Raw genomic sequence first — 16,035 nt, forward strand, 5'->3', positions numbered from 1 at the left:
TGACATTTACCAGAGGCTGTCAGTCTGAAGAATTTCCCATTGGTCACCTTGCTTTTATATCATTTTGTCAGATAATAATAATAATAATAATAAGAAGAAGAAGAAGAAGAAGAAGAAGAAGAAGAAGAAGAGGAAGAAGAAGAAATTCACTTTTGGCTTTATTACACACCAGAAAAAGAACCCAAGTGATAGCAGGGGGTCTTTGGAGACATGCCCACTTCTGGCTTCCTAGTTCTTGCTTAGCCATTCTGATCAGTTGCAGATTAACTGTGTAACTGTGGGTGACCAGCAGAGAAAACCTTACTGTGTTCTGGAGTTTCTTTGACATGTCAATGGAAATGACTGTTAGAGAGCCACTGGTGTGTTTACTAGCTTCTTTTCATTCATGCTGCTGCTCTTGAGAAGGGTACTAGAGGGTACCAGGGAGCTTCCCACCCTCTTCCCAATTATCTCTCTCCTCTACTTTGACTTTGTATAGGAGAAAAACCAATATTGCAAAGAAAAAATGTTCATTGAGTTGGAAAACACTATAAATAAATAGTATCAGATCAGCCAAATTCCAAGAAAATTGACTCACTGAGTTCTTAGTAGTGTGATTGACCATGATGATGATAATCATGGCATTGATTTTTCTGGCTAATTGGGTTAATTACAGTCACATGGAAATCTGGGTGCAGTACCTCAGGACATCATTTCCTCATATTTCCTTCTTATAAACTCACTGGCTTTTCTATAGATCAGCTTCAGAGATGTGTGACCCAAAGTAGGTTTAAAGTAGGTGCCATGATGGGCAGAATGGGCTAGAGCCAGAATTTAAGAGATGATTAGGAATTTGATTTTTTGGGAAGAAACTCATATAAATGTAGGTATGTTTGAAGAGTTATGAAAGTGAAAGGGAGGCTTTCGTGTGTTTTAGGAGTGATGGATCCTTTCTGGAGGATGGTGATATACTTAGGTAAGCATATTCACAATGGAGACCCCAGGAACATGTACAAGTTTTATTCCTACAAATGGGGATGGATTACATTACTGGTTGGTATTTCCTATGTCAGCCAATTTCTCTGACCCATATCTGTTATGTTAACGTTCTTTTCTAGCACACTGAATTAAAATCTGGACCACTTGTGCTTAACTTCATCCATTATTCATAAACCTTGATTGCTTCTGACATTAGTATATGAATGAGAAGGTCTAGAAGATATTCCATGCTTGTGCAATTATTGAAATTTCCTGTTTATCATTTCGGTACATTTTCTAACAATTGTAGCTCTGTTGCTTAAGGATATATGATCAACAATTCTTTGTAGATACAAACAGTATAGTGTGCTCAGGTAAATTGTGCTTTTTGACCTGACACCAGCACCTCCCCCAATTCATATTGATTATCTTCAGCATCTGTAATGAAATGGAGTCTGAAAGTAAACTCAGGGCTTGGTGGGGGTGTTGTTTGTCTTACAGAGCAAACACTTGAAGCAGGATTTATGGAAGCAAAGGGCTGTGGGTCAATAGCTTAAAAAAAATACCCTCCAATGTAAACAGGCAGAGTACTTTCTGGGCCATGAAGGAGATGAGGAAGGAGACTGATGGGGTGGGGAGGATGGAGAGCAAGAAGACAGTTGAAGACTGGTCTTGTAAAATAGTCTACATCTGAAAGGAATTAAGAGAGAAGTGAGTCTGAGAAATGCTGATTCTCCTCAAACTTCAACCCTGGAGACCCCTTTCTTCCCATTTCCTGACAGGGACTGCACAGTAAACATTTCTCCCAAAATCTCCCACGTTCTCTTCTTAGTTGTCATTCTAGAACACTGAAACTGCACTCAGTGTGTTATACACCAGGGACAGTTCACGAAGAATTCAAGGACTGATATAGCAATTAGCTTTGGTTGCTATTATGATTCAACAAAGTCCAGAGTGTTTGAGCTCAGAGCAACTCCAAGCGTTTTCATTCAGTGCAAAAGCCACACCCCAGCCTGAAGAAGATGCAAATCTGCTACAGCCCACTCTCACCAAGGGTCTATAATGAGGACCAAGGTATCTAGGGCTAAATCCTGCACAGTAATTTTAATCTCCTCAAAATGTTACTTGTTTATTTTTCTCCAGGTAATTCTTCAAAAGAGTAAAATGAATAGTAGACAGTGACTGGAATTCTGCACAAGATACCCCAAGACCAAAGGGAATTTATTTACCAAGAGGGACAAAGGGCAGAAAATAAGAGACAAAGACTGGAGATAGAGGATGAGGGTGAAGGGGAAGGGAACAAGGGAGAGGGGGAAGGGATGTTTGTCCCATTAGGGACAAAGGACTGCCTCTGGATAGAGAGGAGACAAATGTGGCCCATAAACAAATGGTAGTTTATAAAGGTAAAGGGGGAAACACTGTGTTAGGATAAGGTGTTTAATTTTGATTGAGCATTTTTAATTAGGTCAGCCAAAGGGGGCTTTTAATTGCTGGTCTTCAATACTTTGGTATCTGGACCTTGGTAGTCAGCCTCCTGAGGAGGAAGTGGCCAAATAAGGGAACAGACCTTGGTAGCTAGCTTTAGGGATGTAATCTAATAGTTTTAAGCAAGGCAGATGGAATGGAGGAGAAAGGCAAAGCCTGCCAGACCCAGGCTGCCTAGAGCCAATCACATAGTTTCATGGACTAAAATCTAAATCTCAATATTTAAGGAATATTTAGAAACAAAGAAGTAAAGTATCTCTTCAACTAAGTCAGACAAGGTTACAGGATTTGGGTGGAGGCCTGAGAATTCCAAGGCCAGGGTCCTCCTCCCTGCCCACAGCATCAAGACAGCCTTTCTCAAACAAGCAGGCCTTATCAACAGTGGCCTCATATCACAGATAGGGAGCAGGAAGAGGTTCTCTAGAAAGGCAGAAGCTCTAAGCTATATCCAGGAAAACCTCCCCATGTCTTCATGCAAATCCTCAGCATAACATTTGAAGCATCTTTGGTAGGCTCTCTTTCTTGTTAAAAACAAAACAAGACCAAAAAACCAAAACCAACCAAACAACCAAACAACAACAAAACAACAGAGCTCAGAGCTCAGGTGACTTCTCAAGTCAGTGGTGGATCATTTTTACAGACATTTATGGTTTCATTAAGGCTAGCAATGCTCTCACTCTCGCTCTCTGGCTCCTGCCCACCCGACTTCATTCTATTGCCTGCCTTTTCTTGTGCTTTCAGATTCTAGAAGGCCTGTTCAAGCTTAACTTCTGCCTCTTCTGGTATCTGAGATATTGTTTGTGTATATGTGTGCTTTATTAAAACTTTGTTATAAAGAACATGTGAACAAAAGACATCACGCACTGAAACCAACCAGATCCACAGCCCATCTATGTCAAGTGAATGTCTGTTCAGTGAGAAGAGCCAGTCTGAAGCTGGGAAACTTTACCATAGACTTTACTCTTACCATGGAGGTACTTTTCATGGTAGATAAGTGGACATGAATATGTTAAATAGTATCTGCAGTTTAATGGTACTGCAATTAGGTGTTTACTTGGATTCTACATCTAGATAAGGAAACCATGAGTGGAAAAAAAACAAGAGTTGGGTGGTACCTCCTAGGAAGCTCTGTTAAGTCATTAAATGAAATATGACGTTTAGATACAAGACAATATAACAGAAGCAGGCATGATAACCCAGGGGGTAAAGGCACTTGCCGCAAAACCTGATCCTCCCCCCCCCCAATTCTGCCACTGGAACCTATATGATGGAAGGAAAAACCTGACTCCAGTAAGTTGTTCACTCCCCTATCTCAGAAAGGTCTACAGAGAGAGAGAGAAAGAGAGAGAGAGACACACAGAGAGAGATATGAACAATAAATAAATAAATAAATGTAAACAGTAGATAATGTTTTGTGACATTGTAGTGCCAGTTCTAGTATCAGTTTAAATAATGCATCTTCTAGCACCAGCACATTCAGCATCATTCCTTTGTTGTTCACAAGCAGTTTTTAAGAAGACAAACTCTAAAGCCAAAGTTCATATAGTAATATAAGTGAATAAAGTAACAGGCAATTTGAGAGGAACATATTTAAAAGCTAAACATGAATCAAATTCACTGATACAAAGCTGTATCTGCTATAGAAGAATGCCCAATGAGATGGCAGAAAGTCACTGTCTGGCCAACGTATCATGGGCATGCTACTAGGCCACATGGACTCAGAAGAATACATGAACTATTGTGAGGTAGTATTCCTCAGAGAACAGGATGTACTGAGGATAGCATCACACTGTGGAGATCAGTCTCAGCTTGAAGTGGATAAGAAACGGGTATTATTTCTAAATTTAACCTATTAACTTCAACAACTCAAATTCCCATGAGTTCACTAATGTCTAGGATGATGTGATGGTATTGAAGGGGGTTGACTACTCCCTGGTGCAATGCCTACTTTATATTAGAATGTATACAGACACTGTGATTCCCGGTATGAAAGACATAAACATTTACTTGCTGATGCTTTCAGCATTTGTTCCTTGGCATCAGATCTAAGAGTGCATATGTGTATGTGCGTGCACATACATGTAAACATACACACATAGGGGTGAAAGGCTTCTATTTTTTAAAACCATCTTTCAATAACATGATTTGAACTCATCTGCTGGTATCTTCAACATTGTAACTTTGTTTTGAAGTCATGGTACACAGATGTGCCTCTATTGGCAGCAAGTGTCCAGTGTGGAGGCCACACCACCAGCGCCAGACATTCTTTTTGTTATGTAATCACTTAATTAACCACAGATTTGATTCCCTCACCACCCAATCTCAAGGCTCATGCTAAGGCTTTGAGTGCCCCCTACAGAACTTAAATCAGCCACTTCCTCTCTTCTCCCACTAACACAGACTTTGTGTTCTGACAGTAACCATCTCACTTCAGAAGAAACCACTCACCATCTTCAGATGTGAAAACCATGTCCCCTTCTTGGTCCAATTGTAGAGCGTAAGGAAATATAGGTACTATTTAGCTTCTCTATTTTTATCGAGTCCAAAAATGCTATGTTCTATATTTAAGGATTAATTGTGGATATCTCTTATGTTTTCTTTGGTTTTGCTAAGATAATTAGCCGGAAAGGTTAAGACAGAAACACATTTACCTAAACAACTTCATTTTGCCTCTCTACAAAAAAGCCAAAACTTGGTAACATTTTCTGCCTTTTGCTGTTATATCTTTAAATCTTACCACTGCGAGCAAATGTGAAAATCCTTAAATTGCTCTCTTCAGAGTTCCCATGTCAACTGGCATCTGCTCAGGTTGGAGATCCTGCCAAAAGTCAAAGGAAAACATTTATGAGACAGAGCCTGATGGCTGATTATTTAATCCTCTGTGTCCAGCACTGCCAGCAAGCATGGGCTGTGAATGCCTGCTGCCACTTTAATAATAAGCCCTCTAACACACAGCTGAATACAGTGTACCAATGGATGCTTCCCCCTGCTCTAATAAGAGACCGATTATCGATCTTCACCTAGATGTTCCCATTGAGACCAGGCACTCATGAATACAAACGGAAAAGAAAAATGGCACACTGCATAATTAGCTTTAATAAATAGGGGCATAATTTCTATGGAGAAAATGGTGGCCAATCTAATTTTAATGAGGACAAACAGGCTTTTGCTTAATAGTGCATAAGAGGTGTAAAGTTCCAAATACATTCAGCAGCCAAACTAAACAGCAGCCTCCAAGTTCTGTCTCCTCCCTTGGGATGAAACTTTAGAGGCTGAGGTGGACTGCCTTTCTTTGACCACACTAGTGGACCCAGAATTGAACACACGAAAATGAAAGGAAGATGAATCTATGGGCAAACCTGAAAGTGCAAAACTCGAAATAGGATGGTGAGAAGTAATTAAATTAATGTTTAATCAGTTCTTGAAAAATACTTAAAAGGCCAGAGATGCCTTAGATTTAAAGAAAAAAAAAAAGGATGACTCAAAGTCTAGAGAATTGACTCAATTGGTAAGGTGCCTTCCATAGAAGCATGAAGACATGTGTTTGTTCCCCAGATCCCACAGAAAGGCTATGCATGATACATGTCTACAACATGATGCTGGAGAAAGGGACAGAGACAGACTTACCAATCTTAGCCAATCTTTGAGGACTAGGACTAGATCCAGCAAGGAGACCTTGTTTCAGAAATAATACGATAACAATAGAGAATGACATTCCACAAAGACCTATCCCATGCCCTCCCCCCCCCACATCATTCATTGAGAGACTCTGGGATCTCCCAGTTCCATTCCGAAGTTTCAAGTCATTACCTGGTTGGAAGGTACACGGGACTAGATTCTTATGCATCAGAGTTATCTAGTTGTTTTTTTCTGAGGTGACAAATACCTGTCCCCTTATTTGACACAGATGGCATATGCAAATACATACATACATACATACATACATACATACATACATACATACATAAACTCCCAAGATGTTTTAAAGTTAGAACATGTAACATGTAGCTCACCAGTTACAGACTGTGTTATGGACGTATATCACTGCATGCTAGCTTTCTGATGGTAAGAAAAGACAGCTTTATCTCTAACATCTGCTGATTTTTTTGTGAACAATATATTTGATATTTTATTTTTTTTAGGACAAAAGATTGGGCCATTATAAAGGATGGTAGTTTTCACTGGTGAGCTTGGAAGAGTTGGTAAAAAATATAGACTTTTGAAACTTTCCTTCCGAAAGATTCTTAATCAGGAATCTGGGATGGTTCCAATATCAGGCCATCATATTGCACCTCACCCGAAGAGCCAACTCAAGACTCAGTAGTAGAGGCCAGTTGAGATATGTGTTAGCTGGTGCCTTGTTGTGTTTGTTAGAGGGCAACAGCTGTGGTATTTTTAAAAAGGCACCTGGCTTTTAAGAATCAGAAACCATCAACAAATAGGTGAGATTTGTGTAGATGGTGGTGATCACCTCACACTTGTTGCCATTATATTTTGAATAAATGATATTATTAAACCCAGGAAGCCAGACACACATACTCTACCACATAAACATACTGTCATTATTTGGCCCAAATCATTGAGTAACAACACTTTGCATAAGGGGTTTGAATCTTCTCCTTAGAGAGTTCGTGTAGGCCGTGTGTTTATTTGTATGACACATTTGCCTCCCATCTTATCAGCCACACCTGAAGACTCAACTTCTCATCAGACTTTTAAGTGGACTCTTCTCCATAAAGAGCTAGCATCCTTTGACTGATGACCGCAGGGAACTGGCTGCAATCTTGTTTCTGCTTCTGATTTTACAGCCTTAGACAAATGATATCACTTTACATCGGCACCCCATTCCCCCTTCTATGAAATCAGAACACTAATCTAGGAAATTTTGAGTATTTTTCAGCTCCAGCATCCTAGAAAATGCTGAGAAAATGGGGGTGGAACTGGAAAGTATCTGTACCTTGACATGTGCTTTTGGCTAAGGTTATGGGGAAGGAAATGAAGTCCAGAAATCTATGACACTGTAATTATTTTAAGATCAATAGTCGAACCCAGAATTTCAACTCATATGTCAATGCATGCTTCATTCTAACCCACAATTTCACAGCTCTATTCCCAGTACACACTTGCTCACTGACCAAGGAGTGTTCCTGGCAAGATTTTCCTTCCTTGGCTGAGAGAGGACTATAGTGTGTCCTTTGGGGTTCTCTCTCAGATTTTCTCAGGGAGAGAACATATGCCCAGGTCCCAGGAGGATAGTGCTCCCACACTCACAGCTGTACACCACATGAGGAGAAGCTATATGCAAGCTTAAAATATACTCTGTGTTTATGAAAATGCTCTGGGGTACCTTCAGATGTGTTCCAAGGACATTTCTATTATCAAAATATTGTTACGATATCTTCTGGATCCTTCCCTGGACTCAGACATTAATATTTTAATTCATCACAGATCCTCATTTAGTTGTCTAAAGTTCAACTCTTGGCAAGTACAACAGAGAGCCCTTGCTTTCCTGTAGAGTATTGCCTTATGGGAATCTGGGGGTATATGCTGTGAGGGAATGAGGGGCACAGACTCCTCAAGGGACAGGCTCATGCTCCCTGATACAGATAGGAATTAGTTCCTCAGTGTCTACTGTGGATTGATTCTAGCAGTACCTACAGATCCCTAACCCTGTGGATCACAGGTCCCTTAGATTTGAGCATAACCTATATGTATATAACCTCCTGTATATTATAAGCCATGTATAGGTTACTTGTAATATATAAAACCATCTGAGTATTGTATAAACATTCATTCTTATGTAATGTTTAGGGAGTAAAAACAAGTTTTTTTTTGGTTTTTACTTTGTAAAAAGTAATTGGTTGGTTGATCTTAGAACCCATGGGTATGGAGAGGCAATGGTACATAGTGAACAGTTAGCAGAGAGATGAAAATGAATACATACCTCTCTTCACAGAGAATTACCTTCTGTATGCACTGGGGAATTTGAGATCTTTTCTCAGCAAATACCAAGCATATCATACACAATTATTAGCTACTTTGCCCATGTTGTATGTAAGGTTTCCATAATTTCTCCTCCCATCCCCCCCCACCGGTTAATATTGCCCTTTCTTCCATCTTCCAGACCCAATATTCACCATTCTGCTCTCTGTTGCTGTTTGAAATATTTAGATTGCTCATATAAGTGCAATCATGCAATATTTTACCATTTTGGACTCGTTTCACTTGACACATATCAAAGTTCATCCATGTGCTTACAAATGCCAAGATTTCCCTAGTTCTAGGGCTAAATGATATTTAAATGTAATTCGTGAAAATAACATATATACACCCCAACCACATCCATCATCAGGATAGCACAGACCCCACAGTGATATGGCTGCCTGATTTTGTTGCCATCCTTATTTACATATAGGCTGTTTTCTTGCCTCGGTTTCTCTAACAGTTGATGAGGTTCCTTTGCCTACAGATATGAAATGTTGTGTGCAACATGTCCGTAACATGTGCAGTCACTCCAACCTTTCTCTAATTCTCTCCATAAGTCACGAGACAGGAAATTAAGGACTGTAAAGAGAAGAGAGGAAGGAAGGAATGTCAAAGTACTTTCTTTTCAAAGAGCAGCTCTCGGGGCCCCTTGCACAGGCTGTGAGTGAGCCGCACTTCTGAGTCCGCTGCTGCAGGGCATGCGTCTCTGCATACATATGCATAATGTCCTCTTCACACTTTGGAGCTAGCAGATGCTCCTTCTGCTTGGAAGGCGTTTGGTAATCCACTTGAAACTGTGAGGACTCATAACTCATTTATGCAAGTGGCAGACCCCTCTAGATGATATCCTTTGCTCTAAAGAATGATTGAGAGAACCATGGAATGGGGCCAAAAAACCGACAATGAAATGCTAGCAGGGTAGCAGTTTGCAGGAGGCCTCCAGTTAGATGCGGGGATTACTCTAGTCAAAAGGAGAGCAAGCTCAGGCAACAAAATCAAACACCAAGGAGGCAAGAACTGTCTGGTGTCAAGGATTAATTGTGTTACTATAAAGAAGACTCTAGGCATTGACTCACTTTACAAGTAGGTAGGTATGTATACAGCCCAACTCCGGACTCTCCATGCTAGTGAGTACTGGGCCAAAATATAGCCACTACTTTACACACATGACCTCTAAAATTACTTAAACCTTAAAGGTAGTAGAATAGGGGATGTATATGTGGTCTGTGGATGTCCAGGTAACTGAAGATGTGGTCCTGGCTCTCCCAAGGTAGTGCTCTGTAACATGCTCTGACTATGTCCCCTTGACAATGATCCTCCAGTCAAATCCTTTACAACTGAGTCTCAATTTTTTGCTTTGGTGACACCAAGCTCATGGCACTTCTCCATCCTTCCCTGAGGTGGCTGGCCTTCCTCCTCCTAACAATGTGAGATGCAATACCTGCCTCTTAGAAAGCTGTCCAGCTTTTCACAACCATTCTGTCCCTTTTGGTCCTAGTCACAGGGGCTCCTTCACCTCCAGAGCACTTTGTTTTCATCATGTTTTTGGTCTTGTCTTTTCCTAGACCACCACCCCCACACACACACACATAGGCAGGTTTTCCACACACCCTTGACCAAACAGCTGCTGCTTTTCCAAGTAGGGCTAAGACCTTCTTGTGATGCTTTGTGTGTATGTCTACCTGACCACTTAACACCTTTCCTTGGAACTTTGTTTCACTTTTTAACTCACATGAAATACAAATTTCTAGAGAGTAAGAGCAGTGTCCATAAAAATACCTTTCATACAGAACATGGAGCACAGTGCCTGTCTTACTCTGGCATTGAAAAGAGAGAACATGGCATTGAAAGAGAGAACACACGATTCACTCATTTACTTTTCATAAAATTTTGGAAAAGTAACTGAGGGACTTCATCATTCCTTTATGATAACGGGGAAGCCTCCCTAGAAGGTAGCAGATCAGAGTATTGGTTTGCCATCTTTATCCAAATCATCATTTCCAGCAATTTCATTTCTACTATTTTAACGATACGCCTCTGGAGTTCCCCTAGGTCACCGTGTTCAATAAAGGATCTCAGATTTCTGATCAGACTGTCGTGGATTGAAATTTGGAGTGGTCACATGTCATAACCAAAGTTGGAAAAAGCTCAGGATCTAACTGCTTTTTAGGTCCTTCTTGGGGAAGAGGAACATGCATACATTCCCAACAAACCTGTCTCGAACAACAAGCTGCTTGTGGCTGTCTAGATCATTAAAGATGCTCAGGAAGCACAATGTTAAAATTTGCATTCCACCTTCAATCCCTCGCCCATTCTGAATAGGATCACTCACACTGGATAGGGTTTTTTACCCGTGTCGTGTCATCTGGCAGATATCGTTCACATCCTCCGAAAGAATTGCTTCTTTTGTGAACTGTCAGTGTTATTGGCAGAAGTGTATTTCCTTTCTCAAGAGTTATGGAGCACAAAGGGAGCAAGGGGGCTTGAATCAGAATGGACCCCATAGGCTTATATACTTGAATGTTGGGTTCCTAGTTGGTTGAACTATTTAGGAAGGATTAGAAGGCATGGCCTTGTTGGACGAGGTGTGATCCTGCTGGTGCTCTCAAAAGCCCACAACAGGCCCAGGCTCCCTCTCTTTCCTCCTCCACAGTAAACATAAGACATGAGCTCTCAGTTCTAGCCCCAGCACCATACCTTCCTGCCGGCTGTCATGTTTCCCACCATGATTATCGTGGAATAACCATCTGAAACTTTAAGCAAGCTCCAAGTTAAGTGCTTTCTTTCATAAGCTGCCTTGGTCATGGTGTCTCTTCACAACAATGGAACAGTAACTAGACAGAAGCTTCGAGCCACTTCTGGGAAATGGTAAAAATATGGTTTTTGTTTTCACAATTCTAATTAAGGCCCTAAATTTCTAAGTCTGAATTTGCTACAGCATCCTTCCTAGGTGGCCTTCCTATTTAGTGGATTTCTTCTCATACCTTGAGCCTTCCTCTGGGCTTTGAACTGTGGGAATATGTATGTATAAGGATCTTCTCTCCTCTCTTCCACCATCCCCCACCCATGTAAGATGAATTTGTGTATGTTGTCCAAGACATACTCAACTCCTCACTCTTCCTTGAACCATCAGTGTGCCATACTTACCTGCATAACCAAATTCATCACACTTTGTCACAAGTTGTTAGTTTATGCATCTTACTGATGCATAATTTTGAATACTTTAAAGATAATATTTCCTACTAATTTGTGTTTCTCCCCACAAGGTAGATACTGACCATTTTTTTAATGAGGTGAATTAGTTTGAACAGACATGAGCTCCCATTCACACTCCATGCTATTTCCTTGCTGTTGCCAATCCAGGATGCATGTAGGCTGGGAATGTGTAGTGATTGTGCTTTTTACACATCTCCTCAGGGAACCTTTATAAATAGATGCTGTACAACAACAGATTTGCACAGTTATAGGTCAAGTTAGTACAGAAGCTAGGGAGCCTGGACAAGCTCACCATCCAACAGTGGGATTGTGGAAACAAGCCTTTTGTTAAAACATCTTGTTTCTTTCCTTTCATGAAATCTAAACTTCCTTAAGTGAGTTGCAAGAAGGTAATGTCTGCTTCCCTGAAACTACCTGGTCTAACAGCACTTCTTCCTTTTTTTTTTTTTTCTTTTTTCTTTTGGTTTTTTTTGAGACAGGGTTTCTCTGTATTGTTTTGGAGCCTGTCCTGGAACTCGCTCTTGAGACAAGGCTGGCCTCGAACTCACAGACATCTGCCTGCCTCTGCCTCTGCCTCCCAAGTGCTGGGATTAAAAGCTGATAATTGCACTTCTTGTAATGACCTACTAATCATATGACTTTGTTCTTGTGCAACTGCTTCCTCACTGGGAGGGAGGGGGGACTGATGCAGGTTGGTATTACTCTTACCCATTCATTCCTGTGAAGCAAGAGTAGGCTGCTGCACTAACAGACATGGCTGGCTTATTCCTTGGTATGTGTATTTATTCACTTATTGAACATTTATTGTCCCTGTGCTTTATGTTAAGTGATGTAGTAAGATGTATAAGAAAAAAGAAACTTTGAGGCTTAAGGAAATCAAATGGGATAGGGAATAGATGGAATATTGTAGGGAGACACTGTAACCACGCCTCCTAAGGGCTGACTACAGGTGTGCCTGACCATGCCTGTCAAGGAGTGGTCAAGGTGAGGTCAGAGTGACGTGGCATGGGCTCTTAAGGACTGTGAGCACATGGAACGTTCTCTTCTTCTGCTGCCCTTACTCCCTGGCCTCGCTGCTCTGGCTTGCATTTGGCTGGTATTTATCTGAATAAAGGTATCTTGAATCTATAAGCATTCACCTTCAGAATATGAACAAAACATAGACTAACAAGACAAATTGAAAATTTACATATCTCTATCTATCTATCATCTATCCCTTTATCTATCTATCTATCTATCTATCTATCTATCTATCTATCTATCTCTATATATGTAGAATTCTGGGAGGTGGCTGCAGATAAGGGTGCCTAATACTATTTTCCACTTGCTAGCTGTGCAGAGAAGCGCCTCAACACAGACATCTCACTAAGTTGCTAACATAAGACTGTTATCCCTATCACAAACAATCTCTATTGTGGTTATGTAAATGAGGCTCAAGAGCATGGATCTCCCTTCTGAAGGACCACTGTCCTAACGGGAATGCATTGTGATCTCCTGGTCATATCCATCATGACCCACTCTCTGGCATGGACCTTCTTAAGACATGGTGTGTAACTAGAAAGGAAATTGGTGAAACACATTCTAGAGGAACCCCAGAAAGAACACTGACTGCCACTCTGCCCTGAACAACTAGCTGCCAGCCCCATGCGGCTGTTTAGATCCAAATTACTGAAGACTAAGTACAATGGACATCCCATTCCTGATAACATCAGTCTATTCATAACCTTTAATCTATGGGGCTATAGCTATTGTGCATTGCTGTGACCAGACTCCAAGGATGCTGCTGTACAGAATCATCAGAATTTGTATTCATCAACTTGTTTATTACTAATAATTTATGAGTTGTTACATTCTGGGACCAGAGAAACAAGGACAAGAAATCAAAGTTAGCTATGTTAGTGGGACAGACAGACATTTAGAATTAGAAAACAGAACCACTCCGCTGTGGATTTTCAGTACACAGATTCAGAGCATCTAACTTTGCCTAAAAAGTAAGATATAACCAGAAATAAGAGGTCATTTGAGGTGATTCCTACAGGATGAATAGTGGTTCTCTCTCTCTCTCTCTCTCTCTCTCTCTCTCTCCCTCCCTCCCTCCCTCCCTTCCTTCCTTCCTTCCTTCCTTCCTTCCTTCCTTCCTTCCTTCATCTCTCTCTCTGTCTCTCTCTCTCTCTGTCTCTCTCTCTCTCTCTCTGATAAAGCTTTATTTATTGTAATTTATGTGAATGGTTGTTTTCTGCATGTAAGTATTATATGCATGCTGTACTCTTGGAATCCAGAATACAGGGTTTGATTCCCTAGAATAGGAGGTACAGATAGTTGTGAATCACCATGTGGGTGCTGGGAACTGAACCCAGGTATTTTGCAAGAACAGTAGATGCTCTTAAACACTGAAACATCCCTCCAGCTCCAGAGTGGTAGCAGCTGTCTTGATTCTCTATGTAGAAAGAAAGAGAACTGGACATGAGGAGAATGATGTATAAAGAGTCACAGGGCACAGAAGATCTTAGTGGACACAGGGAGCCATAAGGAATTTAGTATTATTGGCATGAAACATAAAATTTTGGAATTTGAGTATGATGGTTAACTTTTATTGTAAACTTGATGTGATTTAGAATTACCATGGAAACAAATGATAGTGCATGTCCATGAGGAATCATCTAGATTAGATTAATTGACGTGGAAAAACCCACCCTAAACTCAGGTGGTGCCATCCATGTGGTCTGGGGTCCTGGGCAGACTAGAATGGAGAATATAGTACCAACCATTACTTCTTTCTCACAGGCTTCTAACTGTGGAGCCAATGTGACTAGCAGCCTCCGGCTTTTCTTGGGATACCCTCCCAGGCATTTGGACATCATCATCCAGAATGGCAAGCTACAGTAAACACCTCCTTCCTTAAGTTGCTTTTGTCAGTTGTTCAGATGCAGCAAGGAGAAAAGTAACTAACGTATAGTGTGAAGACGGGCTATAGGGTGGATGACAGTGTGCTAAGGGGAATTGAATGAGAAGATGGAGTGACAAATGAAGCTTGGGAGCCAGAACACAGAAATTAGGTTTCCCTGATTATTATCTTTCCAAAATCTTTAAATCACCACTATGGAAATATTAACAATACTGCCAACTCTTTGTGATTTTTGTCTGAATTAAATAAATTCCACATCCTTGATGCAATGCATGACAGGTGTCAAACACTCAGAATCGGATTTACAATAATTTATTCTACAAGAATGTAGGGTGGTAATAGACTTAGACATCAAAATAAAATCACCAATTTTTATTGAGATACAAAACCCAAGATAACTAACAATGCCCACTACAGTAACAAGGACTGACAATACTGATAACTTAATATATATTAGACACAATTCCAAGAGGTTTAAGTAAGCCCATTCATTTAGTCTGTTCACCAATCCTGTGAAGTAGGCTGCCAATCGTATCTCCCTTCTACAGATGAGAAAGACATAAGTTAAATAATCTAATATACAAGTCAGATGTGACAGAAGTACAGTTTGAAACCAGGTGCCTGGCTCCTGAATCTATGTGTACTCTTAGCTCCAAATATTCTCTGTCTGTGAGGAACTCTTTGAGAGAAGCCTACCTTGTCTTTTCCAACACCGCATGGCTTCAGGATAATTTTAAGCACAGCTCTCCAAATAAACACCATTGTGTCATGTATCTATGCAAGAACTAGTTTGCTATCTAAATAGAAATGGCCACAATGCTGATAAACTGTATATCAGTAGGCAGTAAGACTGAAAAATCTTGAATCCTGAAGACATGGGTATGGTTCCAGAACACTGCAACAAGAGTGAGCCCATGTTAGCCTCTTGCTTTGTACTATCGCCGTTAAAGCAGCTTTTCCATGGAAACATCCCAGTGCCTTTCTTTAGGGTGGCATGAAATATTAAGCAAGGGTCAGAAAGGCTCTCACCATGCACTCCACACAGATAATCACAGAGAAGAGCTGTTGCTATTGTCTAAAACAGTGATTCTTGCCGGGCGTTGGTGGCACACACCTTTAATCCCAGCACTTGGGAGTCAGAGGCAGGTGGATCTCTGTGAGTTCGAGGCCAGCCTGGTCTCCAGAGTGAGTGCCAGGATAGGCTCCAAAGCTATACAGAGAAACCCTGTCTTGAAAAACAAAAACAAAAAAATAAAAAATAAAACAGTGATTCTCAACCTATAAGTCAGACACCTCTGAGTGACCTTTCCACAGGAGTCACCCAAGACTATTGAAAAACAGATATTTACATTACAATTCATAGCAGTAGCAAAATTACAGTTATGAAGTAGCATGAAAATAATTTTATGGTTGGGTGTCACCATAACATGAGGAACTGTATTAAAGGGTTGTAGCATTAGGAAGTTTGAGAACCACTGGTCTAGATA

At 40.7% G+C, this 16,035-nt stretch overlaps 1 protein-coding gene across 2 annotated transcripts in view; it reads right to left on the minus strand.

Moving 5' to 3' along the window:
* Sema6d (semaphorin 6D) overlaps nucleotides 1-16,035 on the minus strand; it is a 569,391-nt gene that overhangs the window by 357,417 nt on the left and 195,939 nt on the right. For both annotated transcript variants that reach the window (XM_035446964.1, XM_035446965.1), the window contains exon 3: nucleotides 5,180-5,260. The gene's annotated coding sequence lies outside the window, so the exon portion shown is untranslated. The remainder of the gene's footprint in view (nucleotides 1-5,179; nucleotides 5,261-16,035) is intronic.

The sequence above is a fragment of the Cricetulus griseus genome, chromosome 6 (assembly GCF_003668045.3).
Source record: "Cricetulus griseus strain 17A/GY chromosome 6, alternate assembly CriGri-PICRH-1.0, whole genome shotgun sequence".
NCBI lineage: Eukaryota > Metazoa > Chordata > Mammalia > Rodentia > Cricetidae > Cricetulus > Cricetulus griseus.